Below are 25,841 nucleotides of genomic sequence, written 5' to 3' on the forward strand. Positions count from 1 at the left end.
GGAAGCATGCAGTGCTGGTGAATGGCGACGCATTATGTTCAGCGATGAACTGTAATTCTGCACCAACTCGGATGACCATCGTCGGCGAGTATATCGGGGATCTGGGGAGGGATCCCATCCTCCCAATGTCTTGGAGAAGCTCAGCATTGTTATTCGTGGTGTCGTAGAAAGCTATCGAGTATGACTTCAGACCACGGCTGGTAACGACTGAAGCAAATCTGACGGCATAACGGCGCGTTACGAACGTCCTGCGTCCTCACGTGCATCGCGGTTTCGTTTTTCAAAGGGAATGCGCTCGTCCACATATGGCATGTGTCTCTAGGAATTTTCTGCATGATGTTGCGATGCTCTCGTGGCCAACAAGATCCCCAGATCTGCCCCCCCCCCCCCTCAGAACATATGTAGGAATGGTCAGATATCAACTTTGTCCCAGGATCTATGTGCTATCTTGCATCAAGGGAGGATTAAACGGCTTTATCGCACCCTTCCCAACCGAGTTAGTGCATGAATCCTAGCAAGAGGTGATACGACATCAGACTGATAAGTGAGCTCATACTGCCAACTGCTTTGTAAATTTGACTCGAGATTGTATTTTGTGAAATACCGTCATATATCCTCCTCTTAGCCAGTGAAGTCCCATTTCGTTTCGTCTTTATTTTCTTATATACGAGGGTTGGAACTTTAACAGTGGCAACTATTTATTTACAGCTCATACAAAATAGATGTGTTTCAAAGTTTTACTGACCTTCAAATTAGTCACCAGCGTTGTGTATAACCCGTTGTCAGCGATGTGGAAGTCATAGGATACTCTTAGCAGTGCCAGTTGTATTGACCGTTCGAGCGGTGCGGTCTATTGCCCCATGAATTTGTAGCATTTCTGAAGCGAATGCCATGAAGTGTTTCCTTGAGTTTTGAAATCGAGTTGAACTTACGAGGGCTTAGGTGAGTGCAGTAGGTGGTATAGCACTTAGCAGCCCCAGTCCTGCAAAATGGTGGTCAGGTCCTGCAGAAAGTGTCATCACTTCTGTCTCTATGCTGTTCATTTTTGGAACACAACCTACGGCCAGCTTATATATATATATATATATATATATATATATATATATATATATAGTCAGCTTATATAGGAGAATTATAACCAGGCCGACATAAAGTTAACATTGTGATAAGTAGTAAGGTTTGGAAGGTAATCATACGTCAGAAATAAAAAACACTATAAAAGTACGTTAAGAAGAAATACTTCTCCAACTATGCTTCAAATTTCGATGACTATCTTTCACAAATTAAAGCAAATCCAGGTTCACATATAACATTCAAGTGTTGTTAAATTTCGGTAAAAACCACTGTCTTGTTATACCACAAGTAATATTTCTCTATTGCTTGAAAGTTAGTAAACTGAACATTATTCTCGCATTACATACCCCCCCCTCCCCCTCTGTTCTGTCATCCGGGTATGTCTTCTCATAAGTATAATGTATCCACCTATTCTTATCTTCCGTTCATGCTTTCTTCGCATCGGTAATTTAACTTCTCCTACCCTGGACGTTCCAGCTATGCGGCAGCTCTTGAAACGCACTCCATAGGAAGTTAGAGTAATAGTGTCGGTATTTCGGATTGTTCACGTTCTATAGATGTCGTTCCTGTAAAAAGGCGAAAAAGTCCATTACATTCTTTGGGCCATCTCTGAACAAATAGAGCACAGTCTGGCCTCGAAGCCACGTAACGGCATTCATTTTGGTACGTGGGTAGTAAGTCTCGTCCGGGAAGAATACAATCCCTGGTTCAATATTGTGTTGTCCCATTCGGAAAAAGAAAGGGCTTTGGATGGGGGGGGTGAGAGGGAGGGGGGCGCAAATATGAGAGGGAGAGACGTCGCCACAGGTATGGCTACAGATTCACCTGTCGGTATCTGTAGAATTCTTCGTTGGAGACACGCTGAGCGAACGTGGCTTCTTGACCACAACCTGAGCAATTTTTCAGCTGACCGTCGTAAATGACTATCACTCTGCAGCCTCCAATTGTGAGATAAGACGGCACATGTTTCAAATGGCTCTGAGTACTATGGGACTTAACATCTGAGGTCATCTGTCCCCTAGAACGTAGAACTACTTAAACCTAACTAACCTAAGGAAATCAGACACATCATGCCCGAGGCAGGAGTCCAACCTGCGACCGTAGCAGCAGCGCGGCCTAGAACCGCTCGGTCACAGTGGCCGGCAAGACCGCACATGTTTTGATAGCTCGATCCGTACTTGTCGCACACCATTACGTACCGGGTACGTGATAAAGGTTGTCCGCTTTATAGTCAGCTTGTAGCTTATATTCTGCACTGTTTCAAGCATTTAGCGCTATAGATAATTGAGGAGGTTGGATGTAAGCGCTACTCCGAAATTAAGAAGTTGGCATACGAGAGGTAATCAAGATGGGCTGCATGAATCTAGTCAGAAGGCTGGAAAAATGCAAGTAAAAGGACGGAATTTGGCTGTTAACGTCAAACAGACTACAAAGAATGTCTGCCGTCTCTCCGCCATATTTATTCGTGACACAATCGTTGAAGAGCATTCCTGACCATTACGACAGCAGCTTGCAGGAACCTCAGTGGAGCTATTCCTTTCATGTAAGAGGATCCACAGGGGAGGGTTTCCGCGAAGTCTTATGTGTATCTGGCGAGGCAGTTGGCAAAGAACGCCTTTGATCTGCACCGGGCTGCGCGAAGCAATTTAAGCCACGACGGCTGCTCTCTGTCCTTTTACGCCGCTCCTTATACTGTCACCTAAAGAGACGGGGATTTAACCTATGATGGCTTTTGAGAGTCGTCCATTTCTGAATTTCTTTTCCTGTATTGTAATTCCAATAAAATAGCCTGAAGCAAGGAATTTTTCGAACATTAACAAGTCCCTGCCATGTGACGAAGACATGTGACGTTAAATCCACTATTTTCTAATGGTTAAAAACCGTTCTACAGCTCTTTAACACAGAAAGATATATTTGTCTAAATCAAAGGTACGTACTTGGATTAAGCTCTGCTCACTGGAATTTGAACTATTCGCACTGCCCCTCATCTCATCCCATAGAGTTTATCTAAATACCAGACGATATTTTTACACACGATGTATGAGACAGACTTCAAGAAGAATGTATTAATTCCAGTTGCAAAGAAGGCTGATGCTGACTGGTGTGAATGTTGCCAGACCATCACTTTAATAAATTTAAAACAATTCTCATTGTTCATCAGTTTCAGGTGCACATTTTTAATTACATGTTTTGGTCTCTCTGGATCATCTTCAGATCTAAACCAGAGTAAAGCTAAACATGTACAGTCTTAAACGTATATTACAGTTAGTAGGAAAGAATTAATTCGGAATAGAAACAATCTTGGTTGCGAAGTTATTTGATATCAATGACGCGTTTTACCCTTTTGGGGGCATCATCAGATCGTGCAAAAGTAGCAGGATATGTAATCTATCCGTCATAAAGGCATATAAAATGGAAAATGGAGGCGAAAGTCCAAGTATGAACTTACGATGGGTAGGATTATATATCCATCTACCTTTACACCATCTGATGATTATTTACTTATTATTATTTATTATTTATTGATGCCACAAAAGGGTGAAACACTTTACTGATTGTAAGTAACTTCCCCACCAAGACTGTTTTTATTCTGAAATAATTTCTGTACCACCCTGCCACAATGGAATGGAGCAATTTTGAGATGAAAAGTATACAAATGTAGAATATATCTAACAAGGGAAATTCTCTATCGCAACCCCTCAGATTTAGTGGTGCAGAGGACCATTAGATACTCCGACAGAAACTGCACACAGATAAAATGTGAAAATAGAAAGGAGGTTTACTGAACTATGAAAAATTGTGAAAAAAGAATGAAAACAGAAACAGTGAACGATCCAAGCTCAGCATGTGCAGCAGGGAGCAAATTTGATTTGTCACTGGGTCGTGGTTAGGTGGTGGACTGCGAAGGGTGAGATCTGTGTTCGAATGTTCCTAGCGTCCCACGGTCTTTTTGCACAAAATTATGGAATGTTCGTACGGTGATTGACATGTCTGTTGCTGTATTCAGATTTGTGTCTATGTCGTGGTGTAACGTCCATCTTAACAGCGAGGTGTAAGAAGGGGACCACCAGATGTACGTATCTCCCATTTCTTCTGCACAAGTGTCACGTGTTATGACTCTTGCGTTCCGTTTTGGAAGTTTTGGTTCTTGAATTTCTTTGCTGAAACGTAGTTCATACACGTTAATTTGTTGTTTTCTTTTCTATAAGAAGTCTATACGGCACCTCATCTGCTCTCATCATTCATCACATTTACTTGCGACGATAATATATTGTTACCACACGACTCACAGTCTACAACCAATATATAGTATGGCAATTGTCAAGAAGGAGAACAGCCACGTCAGTGACCCGACTGAAAGTTCATAATTTTTTGAAACAGTGGAAACGTGGGAAATCTGAACACAGATCTGTCGCTTCGCGGTCCGATACTGTGACCACGCAACCACCTTGACGTAGTTCTTAGAATTCGCTCGATGTAGCACATCTTGCGCTTGGACCGTTCGCTGTTTCTATTTTGTTTATTTTTTCACAGATCAGTGCAGCTTCTTCCTGTTTTCATGCTTGATCTGTGTTCAGTTTTTAACGGGCTGTCCACTGGGCAATTTTAGCACTAAATCTGAAGGGGGTGCGAAGGGGGGTTTCGTTTGTAAGTAGATGCGTCAGCAATCTGTCTTGCCTGCGTCAGAACTTCATATAATAGTACTGTGTTTTTTAATTGCGGTCATTGTTTTTAACTGTAGGAGACAGACGAGGCAGGAGGAGGAAGGGATGGAACAGGGTGGAAGGGCAGGGAAAGAATGGAGCGAGGGTGATTGGGAGAGAGGAAAGAAAGCAGGGATGGGGAGTGGTAGGGATATCATGAGTTTAACAAGCAAGAGTCTTACGCTAAAATGATTAATTGTGTAAAAGTTCTCGTTAAAACATTAATAGTGTAGAACATTGGGTGTGTAATCTGGAAAACGCTAAAATAGTAAAATTATAAATTAGAGAGAGGGGGGACTGAGAGCAGGGAAAGAAGGAAGGAAGGTTGATTGTGGTGGAGGGAGAGGGGGGAGAGGGAAGTTGTAGCGATGATGTGGTTTTAACAAGAGTGTGTCTCGAAACTGCAAAAAGTCAGTTATGTAAAAAATTTTCGCTAATGTATCCAAAGGGTAGAAGAATGGATGTGGGAAACTGTAAAAGACATAAAATTGTAACTTATAAAAGCAGAAATAAAGTAACTAAAACTGAATTAGTGTTAAAACATAAAAAGTGTGAAACACAGAGAGAATAAAACCATAAGCCCCTTGCTCTGAAAGTATAAAAAGTAAAATTGAATAAAAATGACGTTAAACCATCACTTCAATAAATCAGGGCCGACATCGGACAAAATGTCTGCGTTCCATAGAAATAAAGGAACACGTTAGGCAATACTGGCCCCAAACTTATCTTAGAAGATTAAGAAAGGCAAACCTACAACTTAGCATGTTTTGATTCAGAGAAAGCTTTTGACTGTGGGGACGGGTATAAACTGTTTGCAATTCTGTAGGTAGCAGGGATAAAATAACGGGAATGAAATTTTATGTGCAAGTATTTCAGAAACGAGATGGCAGTTAATAGAAAAAAGCAGTGATTTTGAAGAAAGTGAGAAGTTGTGGCCTATCCGCGATGTTATTCGATCTGCACACTGAACAAGCAGCAAAACAAACCAAGGAGGAATTTCTAAAAGGAGTTAAAGCTCAGGGAACAGAAATAAAAACACTGCCGATAGCAGAACACTGCCATACGCGGCAAAGACTGGCACATCAGTTAAACAGAAAACATAGCGTGCTGAAAAGAGTAGTGTGTTCAAAGAGGCTTGAAGGTCAATAACAACAAAAATAAAACGACGGTAATGGAACATTCCAGAATGGAATTAGATTGAACTGCGATACCGAAAGTAGCAGAAGGGTTTTCTATTTGTGCAGCAAAATAACTGGTGATAACCGAAATAGAGGACAGATAACGCTTACTGGAAATAGGAAGAAATTTATAACTAAAAGAGGATAATATTTTAACATCTAATATTGAAAGGGTACAGTACCGCCCAACATTGAAAATAGGTACGAAATTCTTGTCAGAACAACACATTTTTTGTGTAAAAGTAACTCAATTTCAATTAATACAGCGAAGCCGGATACCAGTGTGGGAAAGAACGACAATTTATTTATTTAATTGATCACATGTGCACTCCCTCAAAATAAATCCCTACATCCAGTTTGGTGAGATCTGTGAAAGGAATGAATGTATGGTCGTCTGCTAACCACAAATAGTGAATCGGAATATATGATCATCTTTGAGTCGATCCTTTGGCTACCTTTGGTGAGACCAAAGAGATGGAAGTTACCAGAGCTTTGAGCGTCTGAAATGTGGCTGACCAATAAGGTAGCAAGGTGCTTCTCCCACTTCGAGAGAGGTGCGAGAGAATCAGAATACGGCCATGTTTCGGCACTCTGCCGCTGAACCTTCTGCTGTAAAGACCTGTTTTTTTGTTGTGCTCCGGAATGAAAGAGTGGAGGCATGGTATGGATGTGGAATATTTAAGAGTAGTTAGAATTAATAATTTCTCTTTCACAGGACCTTTTGTGGGGAAAATTACAAAGTGAGGCAGGTAATTTTAAGGGGATTGTAGTAAACCAACGGTCACAAAGAGCCCACGTGTAGATATAAGTTGAGATACTTCCGTGAGCTTAAGCTGAAATATTTAAGAATTAATAGCGTGTGTACAATAAGCTGAAATATTTAAGAATTAATAGCGTGTGTACAATAAGCTGAAATATTTAAGAAATAGCGTGTGTATCATAAGTTGAAGTATTTAAGAAATATCATTCCGTGTGACGCTGAATTTAAACTCTGAGAGAGAATCAAGGTGAGTCGGCCGTTTTTCCAGCAACGCCACATGGCTTGCATTGCACAGGAAGACGTGCGTTTATCTCCAGAGTTCACATTAGGAAAGTAGAAATTACAAAGTGGGGCAGTGTCGTGTGAAACTGGGATAAGTTGTAACCGTTCTTTGTGTAATATTTCATATTGTTGTGTTGTGTATGTCTTGTAATTTGGGTATGTGTGTTTTGCATGGGAGTAGCAAGGTAGTTTCGAAAGATTTGTGGGTATGCCTGTTCCTTCTGTATCGCCCGATCTGGAGGAAAGTTTCGTGAGGATTATTGTGAGAGGCGAAGTGTGAGGTATAATAAAAGATCCACCATCCGATCCAGGGAGTGCACTGTTGCGGTAAATAGATTACGAGACCATAGTATAGAGATTCACTAACGTAAAGCCATGCCCACTGGGCGGAATTTCTCATGTGATTTTGTTGTAGGTTGTAGAATTTGTGTGTTTAGGAATAAATCAAATAGTGAAAAGAAAGAGATTGGTGGCCTTTTTTCATTAAATTGTATGTTATTGTAATGTCCCGAATTTATATAAAAGCCGTTAAATCAAAGACAAAAGGTGAATGTGGTATTGCCAGTGCGTAGTGTACAGTCAGAGTTCTATAAATCACTGATAGTCAGATGCGTGTTTCCGTTGCGTATTATTCATACAGGAGGATAATTTGTAACTAAATAGTAAGATACGAGAATTCATGTTGCTCGATAAATTAAGGAAGATTCCACTCGCTTGGCAAACCACACATCTTGCAGGCCTGACTGCTTGATGCCACAGTATGAGAAAGGCAAGTGGGTGCCTCTCAATATAAATTTAGTACTAGGAAGTATTCTCTGAAGGTTTTTGCTGGAATATAGTCTCGTGCGGAGATGAAACGTGCAATATGTACAGTTCAGACCAGAAGAGATTGGAAGCTTCTAAATGTGATTTTACAGAGGATTTAATTAGATATATCTAGGCACTTCAGCCTGGAACTGCTCGACCGCTACGGTCGCAGGTTCGAATCCTGCCTCGGGCATAGATGTGTGTGACGTACTTAGGTTAGTTAGGTTTAAGTAGTACTAAGTTCTAGGGGACTGATGACCTCAGATGTTAAATCCCACAGTGCTCAGAGCCATTTGAACCATCTTCTGTGTTGCGATTGTGAGAATTACAGTCAAAACAGCACAATCTGGCATAGCTCGCACACACTCGAAACACTGTCATTAGCAAAAACACTCATTACTCAAAAGTAACTAAGCGTAAATCACAACATTCACGAAATCAACAGAAATTGGAGAGTGAAGCTGAGGCGGTACAGCCCGGAAATGGCTACGAAAAGCTGTAACAACAGATGTCCGTCGTGCTCGCACGTCCTGATATAATGCCAACAGCTTAATCGGCGAATATTTTGATAGCAAAGAAAGCGTGTTTCGAGAGCTGAGAGGGCCGTGATGAGTCGAACGAGCTTTGCGGCCCTGCCGGAAGGCAGTGCTCCTTTGATGTGTGATGACTGGCAGATGAAAGCATGAGAAATCCTGAATGCAGGTCAGAGACACAGGCCGCGTGGTGGGAAAACCCAACCGTTTGAATGGAGGGGCGGTAGCCGCCCATGGCCGAACTGCCTGAATATAGAAAATACGAAATAAGGGTAACACTAAACAAAAACTAAACCAAACCGGTGACAGAGAGGCCAGTCATATGGTCCTAAAGAGAAAAATTAGACGAGTGCTTGAATAAAGACACGTCAATGATAAGCGATTTAGTTTTCAAGTTATTTGATGTAAAATGTTTTGGATATAAAATGATCTTTAATTAGTAATACTTCACTAATAATTTAAGCGATTCATAAAAATGTAAGGGCAATGGATAGGTTTCACTGAGTACTCTCGATATGTTAGGGGAGATTTTTTGTGAATATTACATGTTTTAAATTACAGGGCAGAACATATATTCCGCATACGAAGTACTGAATTCTCTCTTAGATAAAACACACAATAGTCAAATTAAGAGCAGCATTGGTAAACAAGTGTAATTACAGATGTATGACTATAATTAGTTTAATTGTTTAATATTTATTAATGATATAACGACGTAAGACGACGTCCATATGAACAAAAGCACTATTTGTGAAAAAAAATCAATAATGTTACACTCAAACTACGATCAGCACTGAACAGCTGATGAAATTTGCGTCCAAATTAATGGTTAATATTTATACACTACTGGCCATTAAAATTGTTACACCAAGAAGAAATGCAAATGATGAACGGGTATTCATTGGACAAACATATTATACTAGAACTGACATGTGATTACATTTTCACGCAATTTGGGTGCATAGATCCTCAGAAATCAGTACCCAGAACAACCACCTCTGACCGTAATAATGGCCTTGATAGCCGGCCGGTGTGGCCGAGCGGTTCTAGGCGCTTCAGTCCGGAACCGCGCGACTGCTACGGTGGCAGGTTCGAATCCTGCCTCGGGCATGGATGTGTGTGATGTCCTTAGGTTAGTTAGATTTAAGTAGTTCTAAGTTCTAGGGGACTGATGATCTCAGAAGTTAAGTCCCATAGTGCTCAGAGCCATTTGAACCATTTATCAAAGTCGGAAACGTGATGGTACGCAATTCTCCTCCTTACACGAGGCATCACAACAGCGTTCCACCAGGCAACACCGGTCAACTACTGTTTGTGTATTAGAAATCGGTTGGAAACTTTCCTCATGTCAGCACGTTGTAGGTGTCGCCACCGGCGCCAACCTTGTTTGAATGCTATCAAAAGGTAATCATTTGCATATCACAGCATCTTCTTCCTGTCGGTTAAATTTCGCGTCTGTAGCACGTCATGTTCGTGGTGTAGCAATTTTAATGGCCATTAGTGTACTTAACATGAAATGTATAGTATATGTATGCTTTCGGAAGTCAAAAGTGCATGAGCTTGATTCACATCACTGCGAGGCTGTAAGTACCGGCTACCATTTTCGCGCAGGGTTTGTATTCAGTTGGAGCAGAAAGTGTGGCCAGATGGGGCGCATGTGTGGCTGGACGTTACCTCATGTGTGCAACGGAAACATTTTCTAAGGATTTGGTCGTCGGCTTGTAAAAATTTCATGTGTGACAATCACGCCAAGTCTGAAGTACGTTTACCGAACTGTTTGTTTGGGACTTAACAGTATTTTGCATGTACCGATCGCAAAGACTTTGAAACATTTATTCAGTATGAGGACTTAGAATAATTAACAACTAGAATTTTGTTTGTTCACAATTACAGAACTTCAGATTAGAAGCGCGCTAAAGTAGATTTAAACAGTCGTTGTGCATTTCTGAAAGGTTAAACAAATACGTGTGCTGGTCATATTAGGTTGAAAGGGGCCTGTTTTATATAACACTCCTCCTTTCACTCAATTTATGTTACTAAGAATTTGATATTTTTTGTGTCATTTTGGGCAATTTACTTCGGTATCAGTAATTGATAATCGGTCAGTACTGTGATTTCAATCAACAATGGTATCGCTAGGTTCACATTATTTGGAAACATTCGATGGGTTTGCTAATGGTGGCTTTGCTCTGAGTGTACACTGATGAGCCAAAATATTATGACCACCTTCTTAATACCTCATTTGCCAGTCTTTGGAACGAAATATATCACTAACTGCGTATCAGGGACCCGACAGTTTGTTGGTAGGTTTGTGGAGGTATGTGGAATTAGATTTCTACGCACAGGTCATGTAATTCACGTAAATAATGGGCCGCTGATTTGCGTACGCAGTGATGGCGCCCATTTGCGACCTAGATGGGTTGCATAGGATTTACATCAGGTGAATCTGGTCGCCGAGGCATTAACGTGATGATTATAAGGAATCCGAATCGATTGCAAATAGAAACCAGATGTTGACCTAGGTTTCGGAGCGGTTAACCACGCCTTCTTCGGAATACACTAAAACTACAAACTGCCCAAAGAGGCATGGTCCAACATTAATACAGGATGCCCAAAAGGGCAAAAGACTCGCATAAAATGTAAAATAAACGGTACGTGTGTACCATGTCAATAGCTGTACTTAGCTGAAACGTCAGAAGGGCGCTTCCTCACCCCAGCCGAACGTTGGCTGGGACATGTCCGAAAGAACAGACACCATATCCATATAAGTAAATAGTTCTGGCAATACCGGGAATGAGCTTCTTCTTCTGTGCGGATGCACACATATTCCCTGAACTCTCACGGGATTTGGTAAGAATGTCTTCCACGAGTAATGAGTATGTTGGGGTGGGAAACAACGACTGTAGTGCGTGGACATACAAGGTGAGAATGCGGGTTTCGCGGGAGGCGTGCGCGAGATAGTCCCTGCAGTCGTTCAAGTGGTTCAAATGGCTCTGAGCACTATGGGACTTATCTGTTGTGGTCATCAGCCCCCTAGAACTTAGAACTACTTAAACCTAACTAACCTAAGTACATCACACACATCCACGCCCGAGGCAGGATTCGAACCTGCGACCGTAGCGGTCGCGCGGTTCCAGACTGTAGCGCCTAGAACCGCTCGGCCACTCCGGCCGGCCCTACAATCGTACTATCCTCTGTGCCCTCGGTGGCTCAGATGGATAGAGCGTCTGCCATGTAAGCAGGAGACCCCGGGTTCGATTCCCAGTCGGGGTACACACTTTCACCTGTCCCCGTTGATATATATCAACACCCGTCAGCAGCTGACGGTATTAATATAATTCTAATTTGGTTTCATTTAGGGTTAATTCGACAGGTGCATTGGTACGACACTGCAGTGCCTGTATTATTCCGAATAACGATGCCATGAGGCGTGCATGCGTGTCTGAAGGAACAGTCACTGTGGTGAGTACAACAGTTATGAAATACACGAAATGCATGCATAGACGCGAATATGGAAAACCGTCAGCTGTATAATGGAATGCCGACAATGTAAATTTGTGCCTGACCGGGACTCGAACCCCGATATCCCGCTTATCGCGAGCGAAAGCCGTACTTTAAGGCTATACGAGCATGAGTTACGGCCAGACCCAAATTCCATATTTCGTCAATCAGGCGTCTACAACTTGAACGCGACCATCCATTACGTATATTCCCATACAGGGGAGCCATTTTAATATAAAGTCGCTAAATACGATATTGCAGTGCCTGTGTTATTCCGAATTATGATGCTAAGTTCCTTCGGACATGCATGAATACATATTCATTGTTGTGATTATACTATGCAGCTGATGGTTGTCCATATCGCAACTGCAAATACATTTCATGGAGGCACTGGTGGTTAGCAACTGGACAGTGACTTAGGCAATATTTTGAAATCAATCCGCGCATCAGGAGACCCTATGAATGGTGCTTTTCTTGCTTTATTTAACTTTTATTTGTGTTGATGCACATAGGGAGCTGAAATACTAAATACCTTTCTCCAAAGCTGTTTCACAGAGGAATACCGCACTGCAGTTCCTTCTCTAAGTCACCGCATGAAAGTAAAAATGGCTGACATCGAAATAAGTGTCCAAGGAATAGAAAAGCAACTGAAATCACTCAACAGAGGAAAGTCCACTGGACCTGACGGGATACCAATTCGATTCTACACAGAGAACGCGAAAGAACTTGCCCCCCTTCTAACAGCCGTGTACCGCAAGTCTCTAGACGAACGGGAGGTTCCAAATGATTGTAAAAGAGAGCAGGTAGTCCCAGTTTTCAAGAAGGGTCATCCAGCAGATGCGCAAAACTATAGGCCTATATCTCTGACATCGATCTGTTGTAGAATTTTAGAACATGTTTTTTGCTCGCGTATCTTGTCATTTCTGGAAACCCAGAATCTACTCTGTAGGAATCAACATGGTTTCCGGAAACAGCGATCGTGAGAGACCCAACTCGCTTTATTTGTTCATGAAACCCAGAAAATATTAGATACAGGCTCCCAGGTAGATGCTATTTTTCTTGACTTCCGGAAGGCGTTCGATACAGTTCCGCACTGTCCAGCTTTATGGCAGGATTGAAGAGATTTTGGCAAACAGAACACAGCATGTTGTTCTCAATGGAGAGACGTCTACAGACGTTAAAGTAACCTCTGGCGTGCCACAGGGGAGTGTTATGGGACCATTGCTTTTCACAATGTATATAAATGACCTAGTAGATAGTGTCGGAAGTTCCATACGGGTTTTCGCGGATGATGCTGTAGTATACAGAGAAGTTGCAACATTAGAAAATTACAGTGAAATGCAGGAAGATCTGCAGTGGATAGGCACTTGGTGCACTGAGTGGCAACTGACCCTTAACATAGACAAATGTAATATATTGCGAATACATAGAAAGAGAGATCCTTTATTGTATGATAGCAGAACAAACACTGGTAGCAGTTACTTCTGCAAAATATCTGGGAGTATGCGTACGGAACGATTTGAAGTGGAATGATCATATAAAATTAATTGTCGGTAAGGCGGGTGCCAGGTTGAGATTCATTGGGAGAGTCCTTAGAAAATGTAGTCCATCAACAAAGGAGGTGGCTTACAAAACACTCGTTCGACCTATACTTGGGTATTGCTCATCAGTGTGGGATCCGTACCATATCGGGTTGATGGAGGATGTAAAGAAGATCCAAAGAAGAGCGGCGCGTTTCGTCACAGGGTTATTTGGTAAGTTTGATAGCGTTATTGACATGTTTAGCAAACTCAAGTGGCAGACCCTGCAAGACAGGCGGTCTGCATCGCGGTGTAGCTTGCTGTCCAGGTTTCGAGAGGGCGCTTCCTCCTACTTATACCTCCCGAGGAGATCCCGAATGTAAAATTAGAGATATTCGAGCATGCACGGAGGTTTTCCGGCAGTCGTTCTTCCCGCGAACCATTCACGACTGTAACAGGAAAGGGAGGTAATGACAGTGGCACATAAAGTGCTCTCCGCCACACACCGTTGGGTGGCTTGCGGAGTATAAATGTAGATGTAGATGTAGATGTAGGGACTCATAAGTCGATCTTTGATGAAGGCAACAGTGATTAATTTCACCTTAAGACAATTACTTATCTGGTAGGAATCAGCAAGAATATCTCTGCGAAGATTTCTTTCATTATCATTTTACCATCCACGAATTATCCTATCATGTCGCAAAATGTTCCTTTCTGACGTTATGCGCATAATGACAGAAACGCGTTTGCTAATGCGCAGCATTTACTGCGCCCCTCCCGTCCCCGTCCCCACCGCCACGAGACTGATGAGTACGACAAAAAAAAAAAAAAAAAAAAAAAAAAAAAAAACCAGTCGACAAGGCAGACATACCCAGACAAAGACAGCCGCGCACTGGCCTGTTGTTGGCTTGCCCTCTTGTTTTGCTGCGGCGGTACAGGTGGAGCGTTCTTATTGGCTAGAATCGTCCGCAGCTGCGCCGGCGAAGCGCAGTCGCCGGCTGCGCTGACAATGTCTCGCTGCATATTGTCCGTTCCACTTCCTCATTGCTTATGCTTGCTGCCTGCCCCTTTCCCCCTCGCGTTTTAATAACGAACGTCTCCCGCTGGTGGAGCTGCTTTGCATCCCAGCGATGAGGACCCACCCGAAGCAGGCGTTTGTTCTTCTCGACTCCCCTTATTTTTTTCATTTACTGCAGAGTAGCTTTGAAGATTCGGACTCTTTCCGGCAGTTCGTGGGGCACGCTGCAGAGCAGGAAACTTGTGCGGCGCATTTGTTCACAAATCGCAGCTTCCACTCCTCAGCGTCGCTTACCCTGAGATGGGCTACAGTGAAACATGTACAAAGCTACCTAATGTTACGTAAGGTATGTTGATTTATTATTTTCAGGTTTGGTCCCAAAATCATTCGAAATTTATTGAAAGGCAAAATTACTTCCCACGAAACGGTATATTGCGTAGAACAGCGTTTACACTGACCAGGCAGAACATTATGAGCACCTACATAATAGCCAGTGAGCCGTGGTACAAATTGCTGTTTTGAAGAGCGCGCCACAGCGCGTAGTGTGAAGCAGTCGCCCTTCGTTTCTGGTGGTGGCGCCGCAGTCGCAGCTTTGGTGTCTAACTCTGGTGGGAAAGGGGAAATGTTACGTGTTCTCGTGCATTTAACGGGCGCTATGATCTCGCCATTCGGTCAGTGTCTCGTCCCCAGCTTGTTAATCTGTCTCTCGTCCGCATTTGTTAGGTAGTTACTGTCTGTCTGTCGTTCGGAGTGCTAGTATGTCTGGCAGTGGCAGAGCACTGCATGGTCTGATGAATCCCAACAACTTCTTCAAATGTCGATGGGATGGTGCCAATCCGTCGTCTTCCAAGAAGAGTAGGAAGTTAGTGTTCAACGTCCTGTCGACAGTGGGGTCATTAGAGATGGAGCACAAGCTCGAATTAGGAAGAATGAAGAGGGAAATCGGCCGTACCCTATCAGAGGAAACCCTGGCATTTTCCAGACACAATTTAGGGAAATCATGGAAAACCCAAATCAGGATGGCCTGACATGGGTTTCAAAAGTCGCCCTCCTGAATGGCAATACAGTGTGTTAACCATTGCGCCACCTCGCTCAGTCGTTTTCCAGGTGAAGAGCTCCTTGACACCTGTATTGTGGGATTGAGGCGCGCGGGATTAGCCGAGCGGTCTTAGGCGCTGCAGTCATGGACTGTGCGGCTGGTCCCGGCGGAGGTTCGAGTCCTCCCTCTGGCATGGGTGTGTGTGTTTGTTATTAGGATAATTTAGGTTAAGTAGTGTGTAAGCTTAGGGACTGATGACCTTAGTGGTTAAGTCCCATAAGATTTCACACACATTTGAACATTTGAACATTTTGGGACGGAGACAAGCTGGTGGCAGTTCCATTATGCTTCATTGGGCATCCATGGGTCCAGTGGAGCTCGTGCAAGGCACCTTGACGGCCAGGGAGTATCTTATACCGGTTGCAGACACCGTACACCCCTTCGTGAGAATCATGTTTCCCGATGAGAGTGGCATTTTAAGGCAAGATAGTACGCCATTTCACAAGGCCAGGAGTGTGATAGAGTAGTTCAAGGAACACAGTGGCGAGTTCTAATTGACGTACTGGCCCCCGAACTCACCAGATCTGATGAACTAGATCGAACACATCTGGGATGTGATTGAACGCGTTGTCAGAGCTCATTGCCCCCCCCCCCCCCCGTAATTTATGGGAATTAGGTGACCCATGCGTGGAGATGTGGAGCCAGTTCCCTCCAGCGACCTACCAAGGCCACATTGCTTCCATACCACGATGCTTCACCGCTCTCATCGGTAACAAAGGTGGACATACTGGCTGAACCGTGATTTGTTTTCAAAGAATATTCTTAAGAATTTATTTTATTTACAAGCGATTCATCAAGAACATTAACACATTTAATCACACTATGTAAGCATGGAAGTAGTTGCCAGGGAGTAACTGATGAAACCACAACCAAATTCCTTTTAGCAAATGGGAATTTTATTAACTTAAATAGTGTCTAAAAGCATTTTTTAAAAGAAACAGATTTAAAATTATAATCAGAAAGCACCCTCTAAATATCAAAGTTACAATTTATTCAGAGGCAGAAAGAAACAAGTTTTGACTGTATGAGCTTTCCAGCAGAGAACCTTTTGACACGGCCATAGTTACGACCACTCACAACAGCCTCTGAAAAACTACACTGGTGAAAATCTGCAACAAACCAGATTACTTTAAACTAAGAGTTTTAACAATTTACACAACACACAAACTATGCACCCCCCGTAGGAGGGGTGGAAATGGTACAAAACACTAACAATTAAAATATTAACCTTGCCACTGAAGGTGCAACTTGATTTTAACTTCTAAGAAAAGTCTTACGGTGGAAGGTTGGCAACCTTATATACTAAAATGATCATTTAAATAAAAGCCCATGAAATGCAATCTTATATAAAATTCTACAAGGTTGGCCAAACAATAGTTAAGATGCTCTACAGTACACAGATACCACCTCTCAAGATCATAGACAATAATATCAAAGTTTCCAAAAATCAAAACATATTTCAGGTATTAGGCCGTTACACTTGTACTCTGCCCAGCATCCTTGGTAGAAAATGCTGTTTTGAATTTTATGTTAATTTTTTCTTGGTAAATGTAAGTTGAGTCTAGCTCTTGTTCCATGGTCATGGACAGAGCTGTTTTTGATGTCTACTACTGAGTGGTAAATGTATTCACATGCGGCAGTTAAAATCCCCAATGTTTTGAACAGATCTTTACAATGAGCTCGATTACTATATTTAGTTATTATTCTTATGGCTCTCTTCTAAAGTCTGAAAATTGTATTCAGATTTTGTGCACTTGTTCCCCAAAACAGAATGCCATAGCTATGAAATGAGTGGACATATATGTAGTATGCAACCAAAAGAACTAAAAGACACTGCATGTTACACACTGATGATAGGATTCTAAGGACAACATGCTGAGGACATTCTGTTTGCAAGTACCTTTGTGTGTTCACACTTCACTTTATTGCATACTGATCAATCGTAAACTTCCTTGGGAGTTTCACTTGCTTTCTCTGCAAGTAGTTCTCTTGTTTTCTCAGTGACTGTAATATTGCTGTCATCAGCGAAGAGAATTTTTTCACCATGGGTAACACTACTGGGAAAGTCATTAATGTATATCAGGAATAGTATTGCTCCTAATTTGCTACCTTGCGGAACACCTATATTAATGTATTTTAGTTTTTGATAAGTGTTTTACTAAATATTTAGATCTCTTTGATGTATGTGTTATCTCTGCTCTTTGTACCCTATCTGCTAGGTATGATCAAAACCAGTCATTAGCTGCCTCTCTTATTCCTAATGCTTCTAGTTTATTTAATAGACTCTTGTGGTCAACTGTATCAAAGACCTTAGAAAGATCCAAAAATATGTCTGTGACACACACATCTTTGACAAGAGCATCAAGCACTACTTTGTGAATTCTGCTACGGCTGACTCTGTTTTTTTCCACTTCAGAAACCAAACAGTGATTCGCTTAAAAGATTGTATTTATTCAGTTAATTCATTAATCTGTCTTTCACAATTGGTTCTATTATTTTTGAGAATGGTGACAGCAGGAAAATGGACTGGTAATTTTCTATGTCTTCTACATTACCTTTCTTAAGCAAAGGTACATCTCTTGCCTGTTTTAACTGCTCTGGAATGTCCCTGATGTGAAGGATTAATTTATTATATTTGTTAAGGGGCCTTGTATAATCTCTATGCATTGTTTCAGTACACACATTGGTACTTCATCTAAGCCTACTGACTTTATATTTTTTAGTTTTTGAACAGTTTTATTGACTTCATTCTCTGTGGTTGGAAATAAGCCAACTGTATGTAGTGCAACATTATTTACTGGTGTTATATTTGTTTTGGCGAATTTTTGCTGTAACTTCTCTGCAATACCGGAAAAATTCTCGTTTACATAGTTTGCTTAGTTTTTTGGATCATTTATTACCTTATCCCCCTCCCTTAGCAGTATGTGACTCTGCATTTGTTTGCCTATGTATTATTTTGTCATTAAATGAGTTTTTTGCGCCAATCAGTACCTCCCTATAGATATTTTTGTATCTATGACAAAATTTAAGAGTTCTGGATCACTGTGACCCTTTTTAACGGAACTGAGGTACATAAGCATTTGGGGGGACTTCTTAATACCTGCTGTTATCCATCTGTTTTTGTGAGATGTTGATACAGACATGCATATTTTTGGAAATGCATTTTCAAAGTTCAGTTTAAATAATGTGGAGAATTTATAGAATTTGATATTCATATTGGTTTCCTTATACACTACATCCCACCTTTGTTTTACTACTTGTTTTGAAATTTTTTTTATTCTGATTTCTGATAGATGTCGTTTGTACACTTGTAGTTTAGGAAATGATTCAATGCATGATTTTACTGTTGTTATTTCACAGAGGCAATCTGATAGTCCGAGATCTTTCACGGCTACATCACATTTTTTCCTGTCCATATTTGTGACTACATGTTCAACTACTGATGCAGTCATTGTGTAATTCTGGTTCACTATTGACCAATAGGGATATGCCAAAACTTTGAAGGATATTTATGAGGGCGCTGCTGGATTCATTTATGATTTAAATTTTGATGTTAATGTCCCCACACAGAATTATGTTGACCTTTGTACTTGAGACTTTATCTAGAACTTACGTTAATTTAATGAAAAAGTGTCCATATTACCACTGGGAGATCTATTCACACACAAAACGATTAGTTTCCTGGTGATATCAAGCCCTGTTAATTCAATAGCTGATATTTCGAAGTGTTTGTTTTCACTTACTGTAGTGGGGTCACGTTTTGATTTGAACTGTGTTCCTTTTCTGAAATAAATGCTTGATCTTCCACCCCTTGAAGCAGTTCTGCGGTAAGAGTTCGCCCTTTCGTACAATGATAATACTATATGTTGGATTTCTATGTCTCTACATGAGTGCTCAGTAACATGCACTCTGTCCAGTTCAAAGACTGGAGCGGTAGCTGTAAATTATTTTTTTATCGATTGCATGTTTTGATGGAGGATTGTTAAGTCTGTGAGATGCCCCATGTTACTCTTTCCAATGGTTTGCTTTTGTTTGTGACATCTGGTATGTGTGATATTTGCAGTTTTAAAATCTGTCTTGTGAGTGATTGATTCAGTATTTTTTGAAGTGTTGTAGATACTCTTTAGGCAGGGGAACCTGTTGTCTGGATTTATCCTAAAAAAGACTAACTTTTCCCACCATAGACAACAGATATTTGATGATCTGTGGCCCGAGAACCACCCCCTATACTTCCATGAATCAGCTGTACCAATCTTCCCTTCCCAGTCCTGTTTAGGTGTAGGCCATGCCTAGTGAAACCCCATTTGTTGATAGTCCCAACGGGCACCAGAGAAACATGAGCAAAGTCGGCTTCCCTCAGAGCCATCCCTAACTCCACATTGATTCGCCTCACAGCTCCATTAAGGTATGGTCGATCATGATGCCAGAACAGCTCAACAAAGTGTACGTTGGTGCCATGAGTCAGTGAAGCTATCTTGTTCAAGTCATGGTCACCACCAATGTCATGTGCCCCATCCTTGTCCAAACTGTTTCCTGCCCCACTCACTGTCACTACATTGTCCACTTTTGTAAAGTACTTACATAAAGACCCTAGGTCCCCTATCACATGACTTAGCCCTGAATTTGGCTTGAAGATACAGGTGGCCTGATACGCTGCCCCTAAACGTTCCTGTAAGTGGGGGCCTAAACCTCACCCATGGCTACTATCTAGCAGCAGCACTTCCTTCTTCCTAACACTTTATATATTCCTAGACTTCTTGGCCTCGGTTGAAGTGTGCTGCACATTTCCTGCTCATTTTTCTACCTGAGGTTCTTCTCCACTTAACTCTGGCAGTGGTAGATACCTGTTTTTGGTGATGATGATAAAACTGTCAGATCGCGTTCTCTTTCTTCCTGTTCTCCGACCAGCTCCAGTTCCCAACCACTTTCCTCTCCCCTATCTCCCTTGATTCTTATCAGTTCCTTCCTTCCATCTTCCAACTGTGCCTGAAGGGAACATATTTTCCTTTCCTGTTCCTACTGCATATTCTGCAGTTCCAAGAGATAGCTTCTTCTGTTCTCCCAACACTCTCCCCACTGCATCCCCCCCCCCCCCCCCCCGTGAAAATATTTCCTAAAAGATTGGCAAATAAATCGCTCTACTCACTACCATATAACAGCTCACACATTTCTTACTCATGGTGAATTTCAAAAGAATAGTTACGTTTAAAGAATGTTTCAAATTTGTCAAGGATGCGAGGTTGGCTGTATATAAACAAAAGAGACACAAAGGTCTTATGTGCGGTTGTTGTTGTTATTGCACTGATTTAGAGATACTGTGACAGAAGAATGAATTAGCAATTACTTTCCTTTTAGAGAATTTGCGTTATCAAGCGTGTTTGGTCAGGTTTTTAAACGTTTATAACTCTGAAAATTTAGACCTAGATTGCGTCTATCTAACTAGTAAACAATACGAAATGTGTTAGTTAAATACGATTTAGAAACGTTTAATTACACTTTTATTGCGACAATAGACACTGATTAAACTAGTAGCTGTCCTTTTTTAACGAATTTTGCGCTATCAAGAAAACTTCAACACAATTTCAAGTTATGTCGCGATTATCGGGACTTGAGATTACACGAAGTGTTTTCAAGAATAAGCTCTACTGGGACGATAGCATTCAGTTGTGTGACAGGAACTGACACTACAGCAAGTATATGAAACAAAGAAAATTTAAATTTGACACTATTTCCTCTTAAATAAGTCCTTTTACTGGACGAAGAAGATACCTGTTGTCTCACTCGACGGCCATCTTGTTAAGTGGTAAAAATTTTGAAATTTGTGGTGAGTTCCTATGGGACCAAACTGCTGAGATCATCGGTCCCTAGGCTTACACACCACTTAATGTAACTTCAACTAACTTACGCTAAGGACAACACACACACCCATGCACGAGGGAGGACTCGAATCTCAGACGGGTGGAGCCGCGAAAACCGTGGCAAGGCATCGCGCGGCTACCCCGCGCGGCAACCGCAGTAGTTCGTGCCTACTGCAATCGAAGCTGACCATGTCGTTGGGTGAACACGTAAGGATGGTTTGCTGTGGAGATCCATGTTCAATAATGTACGATGAACGGTGTGCTGTGAAGCACTTGTGCATGCACCAGAATTGTGCTCTTTCGGCTGAGATGCTATAGATCACCATCTAGCCTACTTTACACAGCAGAAAAGCCTCCGAATCCCGCGTTTTGTGAAGAGCCGTGGACGGCCAACCATTTAGCACCTAGTGGTAGTTTCACTATCCTTCTACCTCTTTCCATAGACGCTTACGACAGTAGCACGTGGACATTCGACCAGCTTCACCGTTTTCGAGATACTCGTACAGAGGCTCTGCGTAATATTAATCTACCCTTTGTAAAATTGCTTATCTCAATGGATTTCGTCATTTGCAGCCCATATCTTCGCAAGGGTCTCTGTTCCGCTTACATACCTGTGTTACGCCGTCAGTTGCCGGCAACGCCACCAGACGGCATCTTACGTAGTGGTGGGCAGTGGTATAAAGTTTTGGCCTATCAGTGTATATACTAAGTTTAATAAAAACGTTGTAAGACTAAAGAATTTTAAACACGGAAAAAAATTAAAATTCTGAAAAGAAATCCACGAAAATGTGCCCCAGTCTTCTTCACATTTCTGACCAGTGTTGCTGATATGATTTCATGTCATCACATCTTCACTGACTTCATGCCAATCATGCGTTAATCGTAATCTAGTTCTACTGAAAGCCACTGGCTGGACCACGCCGAGTATCTGATGCGTCTCAGGCCGGACGCTTCCCGGGCGAGGCAGGCAAAGCTGCCGCGCGCCACTCTCGGGCAATCCGATTTGCGAATGCTTAGTCTTCATTTTTCGGCCGTGCGCGATGGATGGCATCGAGCCGCGTGACGGTTGTCCTCCGAAATAACAGCTTGCCGGAGCGCGTATTATCGGAAACGGATTCGGAGCCCGGTGGCTGGAAAAACACGTAGCACAGCAGAGCGCTAATCCTGTTTAGGGAAAGACTCAGTGGCGGGGCCCGAGTGTTTCTCCCGGCGATGATAAGGGCCCCCTGATGCAGCTGTTGCGCAAAACAGCAACGGAAGAACAACAGCTGCCGCTCTAGGTGCTGTCTCCTGTTCACGAAGCGTCGTGCAGATGACGTTTTCTTCGCAAGCTATCTCAGGTAATATTACTCGCGATTTTAATTTTACAAAGCATCCATTCGAAAACTTGTGAGACTATTGTTATAGGAGCTAAAGAGACCGTCATTCTGCAAACCATTTAACTCTTTTCTACACTACTGGCCATTAAAATTGCTACACCACGAAGATAACGTGCTACAGACGCGAAATTTAACCGACGGGAAGAAGATGCTGTCATATGCAAATGATTAGCTTTTCAGAGCATTCACACAAGGTCGGGGCCGGTGGTGCCACCTACAACGTGCTGACATGAGGAAAGTTTCCAACCGATGTCTCATACACAAACAGCAATTGACGGGCGTTGCCTGGTGAAACGTTGTTGTGATGCCTCGTATATGGAGGAGAAATGCGTACCATCACGTTTCCGACTTTGATAAAGGTTGGATTGTAGCCTATCGCGATTGCGGTTTATCGTATCGCGACATTGCTGCTCGCGTTGGTCGAGATCCAATGAATGTTAGCAGAATATGGACTCTGTGGGTTCAGGAGGGCAATATGGAACGCCATGCTGGATCCCAACGGCCTCGTATCACTAGCAGTCGAGATGACAGGCATCTTATCCGCATGGCTGTAACGGATCGTGCAGCCACGTCTCGAACCCTGAGTCAACAGATGGGGACGTTTGCAAGATAACAACCATCTGCACGAACAGTTCGACGACGTTTGCAGCAGCATGGACTATCAGCTCTGACACCATGGCTGCGGTTACCCTTGACGCTGCATCACAGACAGGAGCGTCTGCGATGGTGTACTCAACGAGGAACCTGGGTGCACGAATGGCAAAACGTCATTTTTTTCGGATGAATCCAGGTTCTACTTATAGGATCATAATGGTCGCTTCCGTGTTTCGCGTCATCGCGGTGAACGCACATTGGAAGCGTGTATTCGTCATCACCATACTGGCGTATCATGCGGCGTGATGGTATGGGGTGCCATTGGTTACACGTCTCGGTCACCTCTTGTTCGCATTGACGGCAGTTTGAACAGTGGACGTTACATTTCAGATGTGTTACTACCCGTGACTCTACCCTTCATTCGATCCCTGCGAAATCCTACATTTCAGCAGGATAATGCACGACCGCATGTTGCAGGTCCTGTACGGGCCTTTCTGGTTACACAAAATGTTCGACTGCTGCCCTGGCCAGCACATTCTCCGGATCTCACCATCTGAAAACATCTGGTTCGTCACAACATGCCAGTCACTACTCTTGATGAACTGTGGTATCGTGTTGAAGCTGCATGGACAGATGTACCTGTACTCGCCATTCAAGCTCTGTTTGACTCAATGCCCAGGCGTATCAAGACCGTTATTATGGCCAGAAGTGGTTGTTCTGGGTACTGATTTCTCAGGATCTATGCACCCAAATTGAGTGAAAATGTAATCACATGTCAGTTCTAGTATAATATATTTGTCCAATGAATACCCGTGTATCATCTGCATTTCTTCTTGGTGTAGCAATTTTAGTGGCCAGTAATGTATATAAGCCTCCAAAAGAACGCAATTGTTAATATAAGTTTTGAAATCACGTTTAAAGTTAACTGCGCAAATCATTTTATAAACACTGACTATTAGTACGAGGACGTGCTGAAAAAAAAAAAAAAAATCTCCGACGTGTTTATGTTAAAATTCTTAAAGTTCTTTAAATAGAACAAATATTATTAACAGTCTACATCTTTATTCTTCATGTCTACGTATTTATTTTTCAATATAGCCACCCTGGCGACAAACACATTTTTCCCAAGGAGAAACCGGTTTATTGATACCATCACTACAGACCGTTTGACTTTGTTGACGGAATGACAACCTCATCTCTGCTTGTACCGCTTCATCACTATGAAAGTGAAGTCCCCGAAGGTGTTCTTTAAGTTTTGGAAAAAGATGAAAACCGGATGGGACCAAGCCGGTTGCTGTATGGAGGATGATTCGACGACGGAGCACCCAAGGTGTCGGATAGTCGCAGCGTTCGTGTGTGGTCTGGCATTGCCACGTTAATGACGAGGGTGAGCCGTGTGTGGACAAACTCTTCGAATTCGAAACTCCACGCTACTTCTCACGCACCTACATAATTACGTCGCACACCGTCGTGTTGCACGCTACAATTCGGAGCCCTCCAGTGGTAGAGTGCTGCAAATATGTAGGCATGAAAAACAAAAATGTAGAATGTTGCTGACATATGTCTTATTTAAAATATTTAATAGATTTCACGTAAAAGATTCGAAGGCATTACTCTTCAGCTCGCCCTTGTTGTTCCTGCGGTACAAAATTCGCTATTTTTTGGGTCTTCAGCCTTCTGATTGGCTTGATGGGCCCACCATGATTTCCTATTCTGTGCCCTCATCTTCAACACAGCGTAGAACGTGCAGCCTATATCCTCATTTATTTGCTAGATGTATTCCAGTCTCTGTCTTCCTCTAAAGTTTTTACTCTCTACAGCTCCATCTCGTACCATAGAAGTTATTCCCTGATGTCTTCGCTGATAACCTACCAATCCGCCCCTTCTTCTTGTCAGTGTTTTCCATACATTCCTTCCCTCTCCGATTCTGTGGAGAACCTTCTCATTCCTTACCTTATCAGTGCACCTAATTTTCAAGATTATTCTGTAGCACCGCATCTCAAATGCTTCGAATCTCTTCTGTTCCGGTTTTCACACAGTCTATGTTTCACTACCATACAATGCTGAACGTACATTCTCAGAAATTTCCTCCCCAAATGAAGGCCTATGTTTATACCAGTAGACTTCTCATGGTCAGGAATGACGTTTTTGCCAGTGCTAGTCGACTTTCTATAACCCCCTTGTTCCGTCAGTCATAGGTTATTTTTCTGCCCAGGTAGCAGAATTCCTTAACGTTGTCTACTTCGTGATCTCCAATTCTGATGTTCATTTTGTCGCTGTTCTCATTTATGCTAGTTCTCATTAGTTCCGCCATTCAGTCCATATTCTGTGCTCATTGGACTTCATTCCGTTCAACTAATCCTGTAATTCACTTAACTATCACTGAGGATAGCAATGTCATCAGCGATTCATATTATTGATATCCTTTCACCTTGAATTTTAATTCCACTTTTGAACCTTTATTTTATCTCCCTCATTGCACCTTCGATGTTCAGTATGAACACTACGGGTGAAAGATTACATACCAGTCTTAC

At 42.3% G+C, this 25,841-nt stretch overlaps 1 protein-coding gene across 1 annotated transcript in view; it reads right to left on the reverse strand.

The window, feature by feature from the left end:
• LOC124802913 (prolyl endopeptidase FAP-like) overlaps nt 1–25,841 on the reverse strand; it is a 760,857-nt gene that overhangs the window by 228,802 nt on the left and 506,214 nt on the right. The window lies entirely within an intron of this gene.

This window comes from Schistocerca piceifrons, chromosome 6, assembly GCF_021461385.2.
Source record: "Schistocerca piceifrons isolate TAMUIC-IGC-003096 chromosome 6, iqSchPice1.1, whole genome shotgun sequence".
Taxonomy (NCBI): domain Eukaryota; kingdom Metazoa; phylum Arthropoda; class Insecta; order Orthoptera; family Acrididae; genus Schistocerca; species Schistocerca piceifrons.